Raw genomic sequence first — 13,450 nt, forward strand, 5'->3', positions numbered from 1 at the left:
TAGTTATAGAAAATATTGGAATGCCTGTGGATTGATATCAATTTAAAAATGTAATGAATTTTAGACAGCACGCAATATATAGATTTTGTGGAATCAAAAAAATGAAACTATGTGTTGAATAAAAAACCCCTTTGGGTTTTTTGACTGATAACTAATCAAATGAAAACCTACTATGATTACCAAATGTTTTCCTCTCCATGGACATGATGTACTTAAAACAATATTTTCTATGTTTCTATATATAATATTTTAGAGGAAAACATTTTTGGTTTTATGTGCTAAATTGATTTTGCTCAAGTTTTTATACCCACCATCAAAAAAGATGGGGGTATATTGTTTTTGTCATTCCGTTTGTAACACATTGAAATATTAGTCTAAGACCCATAAAAGTATATATATATTATATTAATAATTATATATATATATATATATATTATATATTAATATATATATAATTATATATATTATATATATATATATATATATATATATATATATATTATATATATATATTATATATATATATATAACATATATAATATATATATATATTATATATTATATATATAATTATATATATATATATATATATATATATATATATATATATATATATATTCTGGGTCTTTATTAGTTTCTAAGACGATCTAGCCATGTCCTTCCGTCTATCCGTCTGTCTGTCTGTTGAAAACACGATAGAGTCCAAGGGGAAGTAGCTAGCGAGCTGAAATTTTGCATAGATACTTATAGTTGATGCAGTTTGTTTGGTATTGAAAATGGGTAATATCAGTCCACGATTTCGCCTAGCCCCCATAAAAGGTCCCCTTCAGAAAATGTCTTTATCGCCCATATATGGCTAGCAGAAGCATCAATGGCGGCGTAATTCGGCACATACATGTTTCATGAGGACATAAATCTCTTCGTAGAATTTTATAAGGATCGGTCCATAATTGACCCTACCCCGATATAAAAACCCGTTCAGAATATTACTTTATCGCTCATAACTGGCTAGCGGTGAAATTCTGCACAAACATGTTTTACGGGAACATAAATCTCTTCGTAGAATTTTTAAGGATCGGTCCATAATAGACCCTACCCCCACATAAATTTCGTCGTAGAATTTTATAAGGATGAATGAAAATGAATTTAATGCTCATATCTACCTTAAGAAGCATATATATAGCAATAAAATTCGACATAAAAAAGTATTGATCAAATAGAATGGAAATCGTTTTATAACTGACAACACCCTCTAGTAACAGACAGTAACGCCCGTTACTGGCTCTAACGCCCAAAGTCATAAACATGTTTGTATGAGCCCCTACCATATGTCCCTATTAAGATCATCATTACAAAATTACTTTAAAGCTTATTACTGGCTCAAAAATACGACATAAACAATATTTGTACGAACAAAAATCGTTCCAAGTTTTAGAAAATCGTTCTAAATTTTAGAAGTATCGATTCATAATTGACTAATACGAGGGTAGGCGTATAAGGGCTCCTTTAACGCTCATAACAATACGAATAGATATATGAAATTCAACATAAACACATGTTATGGGAACTGAAATCTTTCTACCGACATTGATGAAGATGGATCGATAAATAACCACTTCAGTAAAATTACTTAAACTCTCATTAGTTGCTTAAAATTACGACTTAGGCGATGAAATACGAATAAACAACTTTTTTACGAACATAATTTATGTACAAAAGTTTATAAAAATCTGTCTATAATTGACCCTTAATTAAGATTCACTACAGAAAAGCATTTGTATGGTTCAAAAGTTATTCCAAATTATGGTAGTTTTATAGGAAATGAAATTTTTCAACTGAATTTGAATTTCTCCAGAAAATTACTTTAAACTTCATGACTGAATTAAAATTACGAGTACAGAGACATTAGATACAAACAATTATTGTATAAACCGACGAGGACGACTTTTACAAAAAAAACTGTTTATGGTTATAAATATTGGATCGAACAAAATTAATATTTTTAATTCGGAATAGCACGGTCCATGCTTAAAGGCCCTCTTCCAAACATTTTCCTGATGTTCATATTAATATTGACATATGATTCAACATAGATCGATAATATCAAAATTTATTAATAAGAATGATTTGATGGTGGGTATATAAGATTCGGCATGGCCGAATATAACACTCTTACTTGTTTTTATTGGAGATTTTAGTTTTTCCAAGGATTGTTATTTAATATTGTAAAAAAAGTTTTAAAAGATAAAAAGAGTTTCATATTAAATTAATTGATTTATTTTTTAGCAAACAGAAACTTTTGATAAATAACACAGCTCACAGGTTTGTGAACCAATTCGATTGATTTAAATGCTGAAACCGAAACTCGCAAATTGACATCGAATAGTTTATTCATTTTATATGTGACAGATATCGACCTAGTTTCTTCAATAATTTATTCTCCTTTAAAACCCTCCACCACGATTAGTGGTGGTAGATTGTATATATAACTTTATCATCTGTTATCCATCAAATTGTATATATTCCGGGTCCTTATTAAATACTGAGTCGATTCAGCTGTGACTGTCAGACCGGGCGTCTGTATAAAACACACTCACGTAAAACCGAAGCTAAGCTAAGGCAGTTTGATCAAAATCAGTTCACATCGGTAAAAATTATAAATCAAAATTAAAACAAGTTAGAGTGCTATACTTCTATGTTATAACTTTTCTAATTGATCAAATATTTGTAGAAATAAGTTTTCTCGTGTCTTTAATAGAAAAAATCCCAAAAATTAAATCTATTACAATTCCAAGATTTACTGAACATTATAAATTAAGTAATTTGCATGTATGCATGTGTGAAAGATTTAAAGATTTTCAAAATACAAATACATATACAATTTTGTTCTACATAAAATATTGTTCAACACAAATTGATAATGCTCTTTAAATACGGTTAAAGCGCTTTTAGGGGCTGGACTTAGTATAGGAGAAATAAATTTTTTTGTCAAATTATGTATCAATAGCTTTATTTGGTAATAAGTAATGTGCGCTTAAGAAATTTTCGTAAAAGGACTTTGTATAGGAGCTATGTCCAATTATGTAGTTATGTGCGTTTTTTTTCCAGATTTTCGGAAGGGAACCTTGTATGTGTGTTCTTCTAAAAGGGACCTTATATGGGAGCTATGATCAATTATTGACGGATCGGAAAAACATTTCACAATATTATTTCTCTGTATATGAGCAACAATTGTGCCAAACTTTGTATGGATATCTTAATTTAGTAATGAGTTATGTGCGTTAAAGTTATTTTCGGGAGGGGACCTTGTATGGGAGCTATGACCAGTTATGGACCGATGAAAAAAAAATTATTAGTAATATTTTTGTGTATATGAGCAATACTTGTACCAAATTTAATATCGATATATTAATTTAGTAATGAGATATGCACGTTTAACTGATTTTCGGGAGGGGACCTTGTATGGGAGCTATGACCAAATATGGACCGATCGAAAAAATCTTTCACTGTAATATTTCTGTATAAAAGAGCAATACTTGTACCAAATTTAATATCGATATCTTAATTTAGTAATAAGTTAGGCGCGTTTAACTGATTTTCAGGAGGGGACCTTGTTTGGGAGCTATGACCAAATATGGACGGATCGAAAAACTCTTTCGTTGTTATATTTCGTATATAAGAGCAATACTTGTGCCGAATTTTCCTTGATATGAATTGTATTGATATAAAACTTTAAACTGTAAAATTTTGTGAAGATATCGATATTGTAACGGAAGTTATTAACAATAAACACATTTTTCGGGAATATGTACATTTGTATGGGAAGTATATGAAATTATGAACCGATTTTTCCGATTTTTAACAATGTTGATTCCGGCAGCAATAGATGTATCTCTGATAAAATTCAACAATTTATCTGCAGTAGTTTTTGTAAAAACTACAAATAAATATGTGAAAAATCGCCAATTTTTTCGAGGTTGTCTTAAATTTTTACTCATAACTCTGAAACTGTTTCACCGATCTTGCTGATTTTTAATACCAAACTGCTTAGGATAACAATGAATATTTTGAGTTAATTTTGTGGAGTTTCATTGCTTCGTTTTAACGTGAGTGTGTTTTATACAGACAGACGGACAGACGGACATATCTAGATTGACTCAGAATTTCATAAGGATCAAGAATATATATACTTTGTTGGGTCTTAGATGAATATTTCTTAGTGTTACAAACGGAATGACAAACTGATATATACCCTCTATCACCACTGATGGTGGTGGAGGGTATAAAAATGCCGAAAAATTACGCTTCTTTATACTTTCTCATGTAATTTTCACAAAAAAGGTGCAAAATAATTCTACAAAAATCATCACACTTTTGTTTGTTCATAAAATCTTTACACTCCCGGAAAATGTGTTTATTTCAAATGAATTCATACAAAGAAAATTATTTTTCGATCGGTCCATATTTGGTGCTCTCTTGAAAAACACTTGAACGTATATAATTCATTACTTAATTAAGATATAATACGAATATATTTAATCATAAAGCCTATAATAGGATCCAAGTGAATTTATGCTTGTTACAAAAATTTATCCAGAAACGTAATTTAGTACTTATTTCAGAAAATGTACCTTTTTGAAAAAAGTTATCAAGTACTACTTATTTCAAGATGTATATTTTCCCTGTCCTAATCAGAATATATTGGATCAGGTGTATATGACCTCAATATTCGCGGCAATATAGGCAAATGAGCTTGCCTAAATGGGATCTGCTCTTGTTGTAGTTGTTGTGACAGTAATGACTCCGTTAGGTTTTATCAAGAGTAATATCCTCAGATTCCTTCTTCAAAAGGCTGAAAATACGTAGAATAACCTGGATACATGTGAATGGGCAAAGTTATAAACACCTTATAAACTGAAGTAACAGGACTCTGGGATGAATGTCAATGCTCTAATCTAGGAGTTAAGAGAAACTGATTCTTGGCAGTTACTTCATATCTTACTCAAATCTACATCTGAAAACGGAGTCTCTTCTCGACTCTACTTGGCAGCTCGCATGTAGTGAACTACCACGTTAACCAACTATGCTCAAGAGATTACATAAATCTTTAGAAGTAGATTTTTTTTAAATATACGGAAAGTGAAAATTAATTGTGCTCTGTAAAGTGAATAATTTTAAAATTCAATATTTAATTTTGAAACGTATAGTTTTTTAAAATTTAAAATACTTATTTTGTACTATCGCAATTATATGCCCGGCTAGCTCAGTCGGTAGAGCATGAGACTCTTAATCTCAGGGTCGTGGGTTCGAGCCCCACGTTGGGCGCGCTACAAACTTTTTAAGCTTACACCCTAAATATTTAAGAAATTTCAATATTGCAAAGTCTTAAGTTTGGAAAAAATATTGAAATTTCTTAAAAACAAAAGAATTCCGAATTTAAAGACGAAATGTTAATGGATATAATTCTCAATTAGTTAAAGTATAATCTAGAAGCTGCTTGGATTTTAAGAGATTTTTCAAAAAATCCTATTATGTGTTATATGTAGATATAATGATAATCTCTAAATTTTTATTTAACAATAGAGTACCTTTTAGGAAAGCATTAAATTTTTGAGAAAGAAAATGTTTCTTAGAATTTAAAAATTCATTTAAAATATATAATTACAATAGCCCGGCTAGCTCAGTCGGTAGAGCATGAGACTCTTAATCTCAGGGTCGTGGGTTCGAGCCCCACGTTGGGCGTGTGTAAAACTTTTTAAACAACTTACTTCCTTAAACATTTAAGAAATCTCAATATTGCAAAGTTTCTTCAAGTTTGGAAAAAAATATTGAAATTTCTTAAAAATAAAATAATTTATATATAACTTATAGAAGTAATTCCCAATTACTTAAAGTGAAATATAGTAGATGCAAGGATTTAAAGGGATTTTTCAAAACCCTTTATCTCGGGGCCATGAGTTTGAGCGCGAATATTCTGCGAAATTTAATTACTTCAATTTTTGAATATGAGAAAATATTGAAATATCTAAAAATAAAGATAGAGGTTTCTTAGGACTGAAAGTATTTAAAAAGTTGAAGAAAAATATAATGTTTATGAAGTCTCAATTAGTTAAAGTTAATTTACATATATTGACTTTTTTATATAGATTTACTTCGAAATTCTTCGTTTGATATATACAAATTTATACTTTGTTTCAAACAGAAACCATGGAATCAAAGAGCAGGATTAATTTCAGATTGAAAATTTTGAAAAAAAATTATCGATATTATCCCTTGATATCCGTTCTCTTATTAGCCCGGCTAGCTCAGTCGGTAGAGCATGAGACTCTTAATCTCAGGGTCGTGGGTTCGAGCCCCACGTTGGGCGCTTAAAAATAATTTTTTTATTTGTTTAATATTTATTGAAATTACACCATACATTTCCAAATAATCTGCGTGTTAATCTTATATTAAAATATTAATTTATCTACCCTCAACTTTCTTGCAGTTGAACTGAAGCAAACCCAACCCATATTCAACCATACCCTATGAATATTGTATAAGCTGGTATCAATTTTCAATGGTTTTAACGATTAAAAATTTTCTGTTCGAAGAACTAAAAAGAATTAATACAAATTACTGTTAATCTCATTTCATTAGACCAAACCCTTAACTTCCGTTTTTTTCAGCAACTTTTTTTTTGCTTTTTAACATTATCGTTTTAACAGACGTTTTCCGAACACCAAAATACAAAAAAAGTAAAATATTTAAAAAATATATTCAAGATATAAATGAAAAAATATAAACTTAAAAGCATTTGATTTATGGTGCATGTTTCTTTGTCTCCTCCAACATAAAGTAATGTTTATTTCTCTACCCTACATCACCATAGTGGGGAGAGTATAATACATTTGTGATAATATTTGTCATACCAGACACATTCAGCGTAAAGTTATCAGTTGTGATTCAGGAGCTAATTTAGCTACTTTCGTTCGTTTCTTTGTCCATGAACCAGATAATTCAAACTAGGTCGTCAGGATGCAAATATCTCTCATTCCTTTGTTTGTTCAATAACCTGATAACGGAGATATAATTCAACCGAAATCGTATAACAGAATTCCTGTATTTTTGTTAGAAAATCTTTTATATAAGTATAAATATACTATTTACAAATTATTTTTTACTACAGTACCCAGCATATACATTCATAACCATGTAAGGGGTTAATATGCTAAAATTGATATACGCAATAGCATTTAAGCCATTATATTAACATGATAATGTAAGTAGATGCAAGTACTTACCACAAGTGCTTACAAGTAATTAAAAAAGTACAGTAATTGCTTGAAAAAACGTATACTACTATAGCTTCACATGCAAGAGAACTAATGAATTTGAAAGTATTTATATAACACATTATTAGTAAGACCTTATTAGACTACTTCTTTGTAGTACTAACAATATGTAGTATTCATTGAAAAATATGTTGTTAGCTAGTTTTGGCCGGGTAGGGCTACATATAGTCGGTTATAATTAACTATAACATCTTATATAATTTCCTTTGGTTTTCTAATGAAAAAACAACAACAGCAGCAGAAATGTGCAGCAAACACCATTTCTAACACTCCTTAAATAACTCTGTTTTGTGGTGTGTGCGGCGTGTGAGCCATGGAGTATCTAAATATTCGAGTATCTTAGTGTATACACATACATTTAACGACACAATAAATGTGTATTGAATTTTATTTCAGTTTTGTTTTTTTACAATATCGTTGTTGTTGTTGCTGCTGCTACTGCTACTGCCATAAATCAATATTTATCCACGCGAGACTTAAAAACTAATTAACTACTTTGTGCTTGATTAACATTTAAAACATTTTTCAACTATTGTTTATTAAGAGTTTCGTTTTAAGTTCATTTTTGTTTTTCTACGGCGATAAGTAACTTGGTGGAAAAAGTCATCGTCGAAGATGTTGGAAAAGAACAAAAAAAAAAAAAAAATAACAAAAATAACGAAAATAAATGAAAATAGCTAAAAGAAAAATAAATGTCTAAAACATTTAAGGCAGTTAAATGTATTTCACATAATTAATTATATTAAACGTAGAAAGCCATGAATGAATACACGAAAAACAGCTCTTAAGTGTTGTTTAATTTATTTTAAATTTAGAAGTTTATTTAAATTACGTGATTTATAATATTGATTTAAGTTTAGAAAGAAAAATGAACAAAAAAAAACATGATTTAACTTTCTATAAATCATTTTAATTTGGGTAAATAACGAATTAAAACAACAATGTAAAGAAAACTATAAAAGAATAGAATCGCCCAACGTGGGGCTCGAACCCACGACCCTGAGATTAAGAGTCTCATGCTCTACCGACTGAGCTAGCCGGGCATACTATACATTCAAACTGTAAACTTATGAAAAAATTAAATCTCTAATATAATTGTGGGGAAATATCGGAACCAATATGTCTCACTTTTCTTTTAACATTTCGAAAAAAACTTAATCCGAAATTTTAAGTTTTACCTTGAAAATGATTTACTAAGCCGACACAAGTAATATGATCTGTCAAAATTTTGTGTAGAAGAGTACGGATGAGATCGTCTAAACCGGACGTCGGCGCTAGTATTGTTCTGACAACGAATATTTTCGGCAAATTACATGTACACAACACGATCTCATATGAACCTCTAAACCAGACGTCGGCGCAAGTATTTTTCTGACAACGAAGATTTTCGGCAAATTACATGTACACAACATGATCGCATACGAACCTCTAAACAAGAGCATCATAAATACAAATATTTTATTTAGTTGCTTGACAGCATTCAACAAAGCAGGTTGATGTCGCTTTGTTAAAGAAATTGCAAACACAACTTGAAAAAACAAAAACAACTTGCAAAAGCAAGAGCATAATTTACAAAAACAACGTACACTCTAAATAATTTTTGTAGAATGCATAACAATGAAAGTAAATAAGTTAATCTTGTTTCATACTTTTTTTGTACATTTTAATTAGAAATATTGTTTCTATGTGAAGAAATTATCATTCTTAAGTACATTGATTACACATTGTTTATAAATATTCGCATTTTACAGTAATGCAATTTTTTCAATGAAAAAATGCCAATAGTGTGTGTGTAGTGATGATTTTTTTATCTGCCTCTCTATCCGCCGGAATATGGTCTAGACGCAATATGTAATAAAACCATCTCACATTGAGAGAGAATACGGATGGAATATATGACAGTCGTATGGCTCTCTTCATTTTTTGAAATGATTCGAAAAACAAGCAGGTCTCATTAGATCTGGGATGTATTTTTATGTCAACACATATAAAAAAGTGAAACATTTATTTCTATCTTACTTTTTTATTGTTTTATACTAATCGTGTAAACATAAAAAATATAAATCATACGACTTTTATTTTCTTTTTCGTTATACGGATGGAATTTCATTTTACTTTTTCATTAGACTTGTCGTACGTAAAGTGTGATCGTCTGAAGGGCCCTTTATTTATATGAAAGTTATATATATATATCCAATTTTTAATAGATTTTCTTTGATTTCAATTATAATCAACTCGATCTGCATTAGTATTAACATTTCCAACGATATATATTTACGATAACTTTTCAAGATTATTTGTTTTTAATTTGTTTTCAAATACTTATGTGTATATGTATTTGTACTTAAAAAAGGGCTCGAACCCACGACCCTGAGATTAAGAGTCTCATGCTCTACCGACTGAGCTAGCCGGGCATATAAAATAACAATTAATAATTATAGTTTTAAGATTTTAAAATCATTATACATATATGTTTTTTTAACGATCATCGATATCATCATGTCACCTTGAGATTTCCTTAGTTTGTACCCAATCTAACGCCACATTCGTCCATAAATCTCTGAATGAATGGATATCTTCTTATCTTATTCTTATTTATGTTCTAGAAGCATAGTTTGATTTAAATATATTTTCATATTCAGAAAAGTTTATAAAGCCTACAAAATAATTTCGCCCAACGTGGGGCTCGAACCCACGACCCTGAGATTAAGAGTCTTATGCTCTACCGACTGAGCTAGCCGGGCATATTGAGGAAAGTTGGAATCTCCAAAGTTGCACATTTTTTATGAAACTATCATACATATAATTCTCACTTAGTTAATAATTTCAGATACGTTCATGTTTCCCATTATAAAATCCATAAACGACCATCCATATGTATCCATATGTATGTTGAAATCAAATGAAATGTTCGTCGCTAAAGTTCTCGTACAGATTAAAAAGTTTGACCCAATATTTCATGATTGGAAGTATTTTGATTGTTCTTTCATATCTAGTGATACTTTTGGATTCGATTTGTTAACATCTTGTCATTTATGTTAAAAATATACAAGACAATTGTTATTAAAGTGTAAGTTTTGAGATAAATGTTAATATATGCCCGGCTAGCTCAGTCGGTAGAGCATGAGACTCTTAATCTCAGGGTCGTGGGTTCGAGCCCCACGTTGGGCGCGTATAATTTTTTAACTAAGATTTGAGATATTTATAGAAATTATTATAATGTTTTAATTCCAAATATATAAATTTGGAAAATATTATGTGCATATTATATGTCTTTATAAACAAAATATATATACATATATATGTTTGTTTTTTTTTTAAATAAATATATTAATATTTACAACAGCAATAAATTTCTAAATATATATCTAAATAAACACTAGCAAAAAAATTTGATATAAAAAAATATTCTTCAACAAATAATTAAAATTTTATTCACATTCTTAAAAAATCATAAAATTTATTTTCCTCTAGTATCAACATAGAAATCTATAAATAGCTGCCTAAAATATTCATGCTATTTTTGAGTTCATACATACATTTTTAATATATTTATTTACTTTTATGCTTATGCTAGAAAAACATGCTAACGATCTCACAGGTGTGATCACACAGCACGTTCTATAAGATTGTACACACAAAAAAACAACAACAATTGATTTCTATTATTAGATTGAATTTTTTGTTTGTTTTTGTTGTTGTATATAGTGTGAATTTCGTTTTTTTTTTGATAGTTTCTTGCCTAACAGATAATTATATGCCCGGCTAGCTCAGTCGGTAGAGCATGAGACTCTTAATCTCAGGGTCGTGGGTTCGAGCCCCACGTTGGGCGAATTGTATTTTTGTTTAATTCAATATTTTACTTCAAATACATATGTACTTAATGAAGTACACTTTTATCAAATTTTCATTCATCTCACCTCAGATTTTTTCTATCACATCTGGGATTTGAGATAATTGTTGGCCCTTTTTGAGACGCTATAACAGCGTCAAGACAATTTGTACTTATACCCTATACCACTATAGTGTTGAGGGTATTATATAGGTTTGTGCTGATTTTTCTAACACCCAAAAATATTGGTTTTACCCACCTTAAATTATACCACCTTCTGAATCGATATAGCTATATCCGTATGTCTGTGTGTCCATGTAAAGCTTGTGCGCATACTACAGGTAGCAATCTTATTTCAGAAAATGACTTGATGATCAAAATTCAAGTTGACTTCCCAAAAAATGACAAAAAATGTCATATGGAATTTTCTCAAATCCCAGATTTGTTGGAGATCAAGCGCAGTTCAATTTTTTAAAAATCTAAATTTGTATATTTTTCAAATTTAGTTTATGTTTGATTTAAATCACACTTCATGATATTTCGTTTTATATACGAAATTTTTGTGTCATCATTAACCCTTGTCCCCATGCAAACTCCAGTTCAGAAAATGACTTCAAGATCAAAATTCAAGTTGACGTTCCAAAAAAAAAATCAAAATGATGATTAAGCACAGATTAATTTAAAAAAAGTCTAAATTTGCATATTTTTTTAAATTCAGTGTATGTTTGATTCAATATATTTAAATAAAAGTTTCAATTTAAGATATTAAATAGTAGAAAAAGAGTTATCAAAATATATTGGGTTACGACATTCTATAAGTGCGATAGAAAAATAATATATTACCTAAATTTTCTAGTTTTTTGCTCTTTAACTTTATTTATGTATAAGTTTTTGTTTTACCAAGTTGAAATTGTTCTAAATTTCTCTTCAACATTTTAATTTGCATTAGTTTTTTTTCAACAATCATAAAATTCAATTTTTAAAATAATACAAAAGTGTACATTGAACTTTTATGGCCTCTCATCTAACATGTAAAAACATTGTCATTCATTTTAAATATGAATTTTTTTTTTGAAAACATCATTTGCTTGATGGACATTTTTAAAATATATAGAAACTTGATGCGAGGGTAGTTAGGCTGATGCTTAAACTTATAAAGCCCTTGGACGATCTAACCAGAGCACCACATAATCTGGTACTACGGGTGGCCAGTTGCCCACAGGTCTTTGTATTGGATGGTCAGTTGGTTGAGGATCTTTCGGGATCCACATAGTGGCTGCTGTTTAAACCCACATTCGCGGGAAGAGGGTGCTTGGTTAAAAGACTGATACACAGTGATACACAGTGAAATATATTTTCAAGGTACATTTCTGTTATCACTCCTTGATGTTAGGAGTGGTACAAATTATAGAGCATGACTGTGGATTAAAAAAATTTTAGATTTGAGCTGATAATGCAAAGATTGGGTATACGAGGTGGAGTTTTCTGATGTCCTCTCTATAGAGAATGGAGTTATTGAATAATTTGACGGATGGAGTGATGGTGTAACGATGTGTTAGACTATGGTCTAACAAGAAGTGACGGATGATGGACGTGGTGTAAGGTCGTTACTGCCCTTTTCTTTAATTTATCAGCGATTTTCCTACATGGTTGAGTGCGTTAGAGTTTACTCATAAACATGCTCAACATATCACAGTAGGTCTTTGTGATCACTGAAATAAAGTCTCGTAAATTAATATGATCCATGTTTCGTACTACTAATTACGTCCCTCTAGGTGCTGTTACCGAAACAACAGTAGTAGTGGGATTGGGTGTCATTATTGTCGGGCTAGATTGAGTTTGCTCTTGACACCTGTTGTCCTCAACGGGACTACTATGGCAACAGATTAGATAGCTCGAGTACTTGAGCAAAGTGCACGTTTATGTAACGGACCATCCATATACGTAAATTGCAAGATGCACAAATGGGTAGTGGTGAGTTGTTGTTTAGTTTTCGGTATACACCAGTTTCGGACTACCAATTACGTTCTCTAGGTGCTGACGAATCAAAAGAGAAATCTAAGTAGTGTTGTTGGACGATCACACCTGTCGCAGTGGATGAAAAAGCACTTCGACTATATGTCATAACGTCCATGGACACTAATCAATTAAGTGCAAAGCCACCGATTAATACATTATCTCGTTTATAGTCTAGTCTTATGATTAGTCTAGGGATTTTTCTATTCACTCATCTATAGACCAGTATATTTAAAAAAAAAAAAACGAATCAAAACAGTTTTCAAAA

At 30.2% G+C, this 13,450-nt stretch overlaps 1 protein-coding gene and 7 non-coding genes across 9 annotated transcripts in view; 6 read left to right on the forward strand and 2 right to left on the reverse strand.

Annotated features, from left to right (window-relative positions):
• Positions 1 to 13,450, forward strand: part of LOC111682318 (neural-cadherin-like) — a 138,853-nt gene that overhangs the window by 7,337 nt on the left and 118,066 nt on the right. The gene's annotated exons all lie outside the window — the stretch shown is intronic.
• Positions 5,253 to 5,325, forward strand: Trnak-cuu. Its single transcript has one exon. It is a non-coding gene; the product is annotated as a tRNA-Lys (tRNA).
• On the forward strand, positions 5,670 to 5,742 carry Trnak-cuu. The gene has a single exon. It is a non-coding gene; the product is annotated as a tRNA-Lys (tRNA).
• On the forward strand, positions 6,295 to 6,367 carry Trnak-cuu. The gene has a single exon. It is a non-coding gene; the product is annotated as a tRNA-Lys (tRNA).
• Positions 8,305 to 8,377, reverse strand: Trnak-cuu. The gene has a single exon. It is a non-coding gene; the product is annotated as a tRNA-Lys (tRNA).
• Trnak-cuu lies at positions 10,006 to 10,078 on the reverse strand. The gene has a single exon. It is a non-coding gene; the product is annotated as a tRNA-Lys (tRNA).
• On the forward strand, positions 10,433 to 10,505 carry Trnak-cuu. The gene has a single exon. It is a non-coding gene; the product is annotated as a tRNA-Lys (tRNA).
• Positions 11,094 to 11,166, forward strand: Trnak-cuu. The gene has a single exon. It is a non-coding gene; the product is annotated as a tRNA-Lys (tRNA).

This window comes from Lucilia cuprina, chromosome 2, assembly GCF_022045245.1.
Source record: "Lucilia cuprina isolate Lc7/37 chromosome 2, ASM2204524v1, whole genome shotgun sequence".
NCBI classification, from domain to species: Eukaryota; Metazoa; Arthropoda; class Insecta; order Diptera; family Calliphoridae; genus Lucilia; species Lucilia cuprina.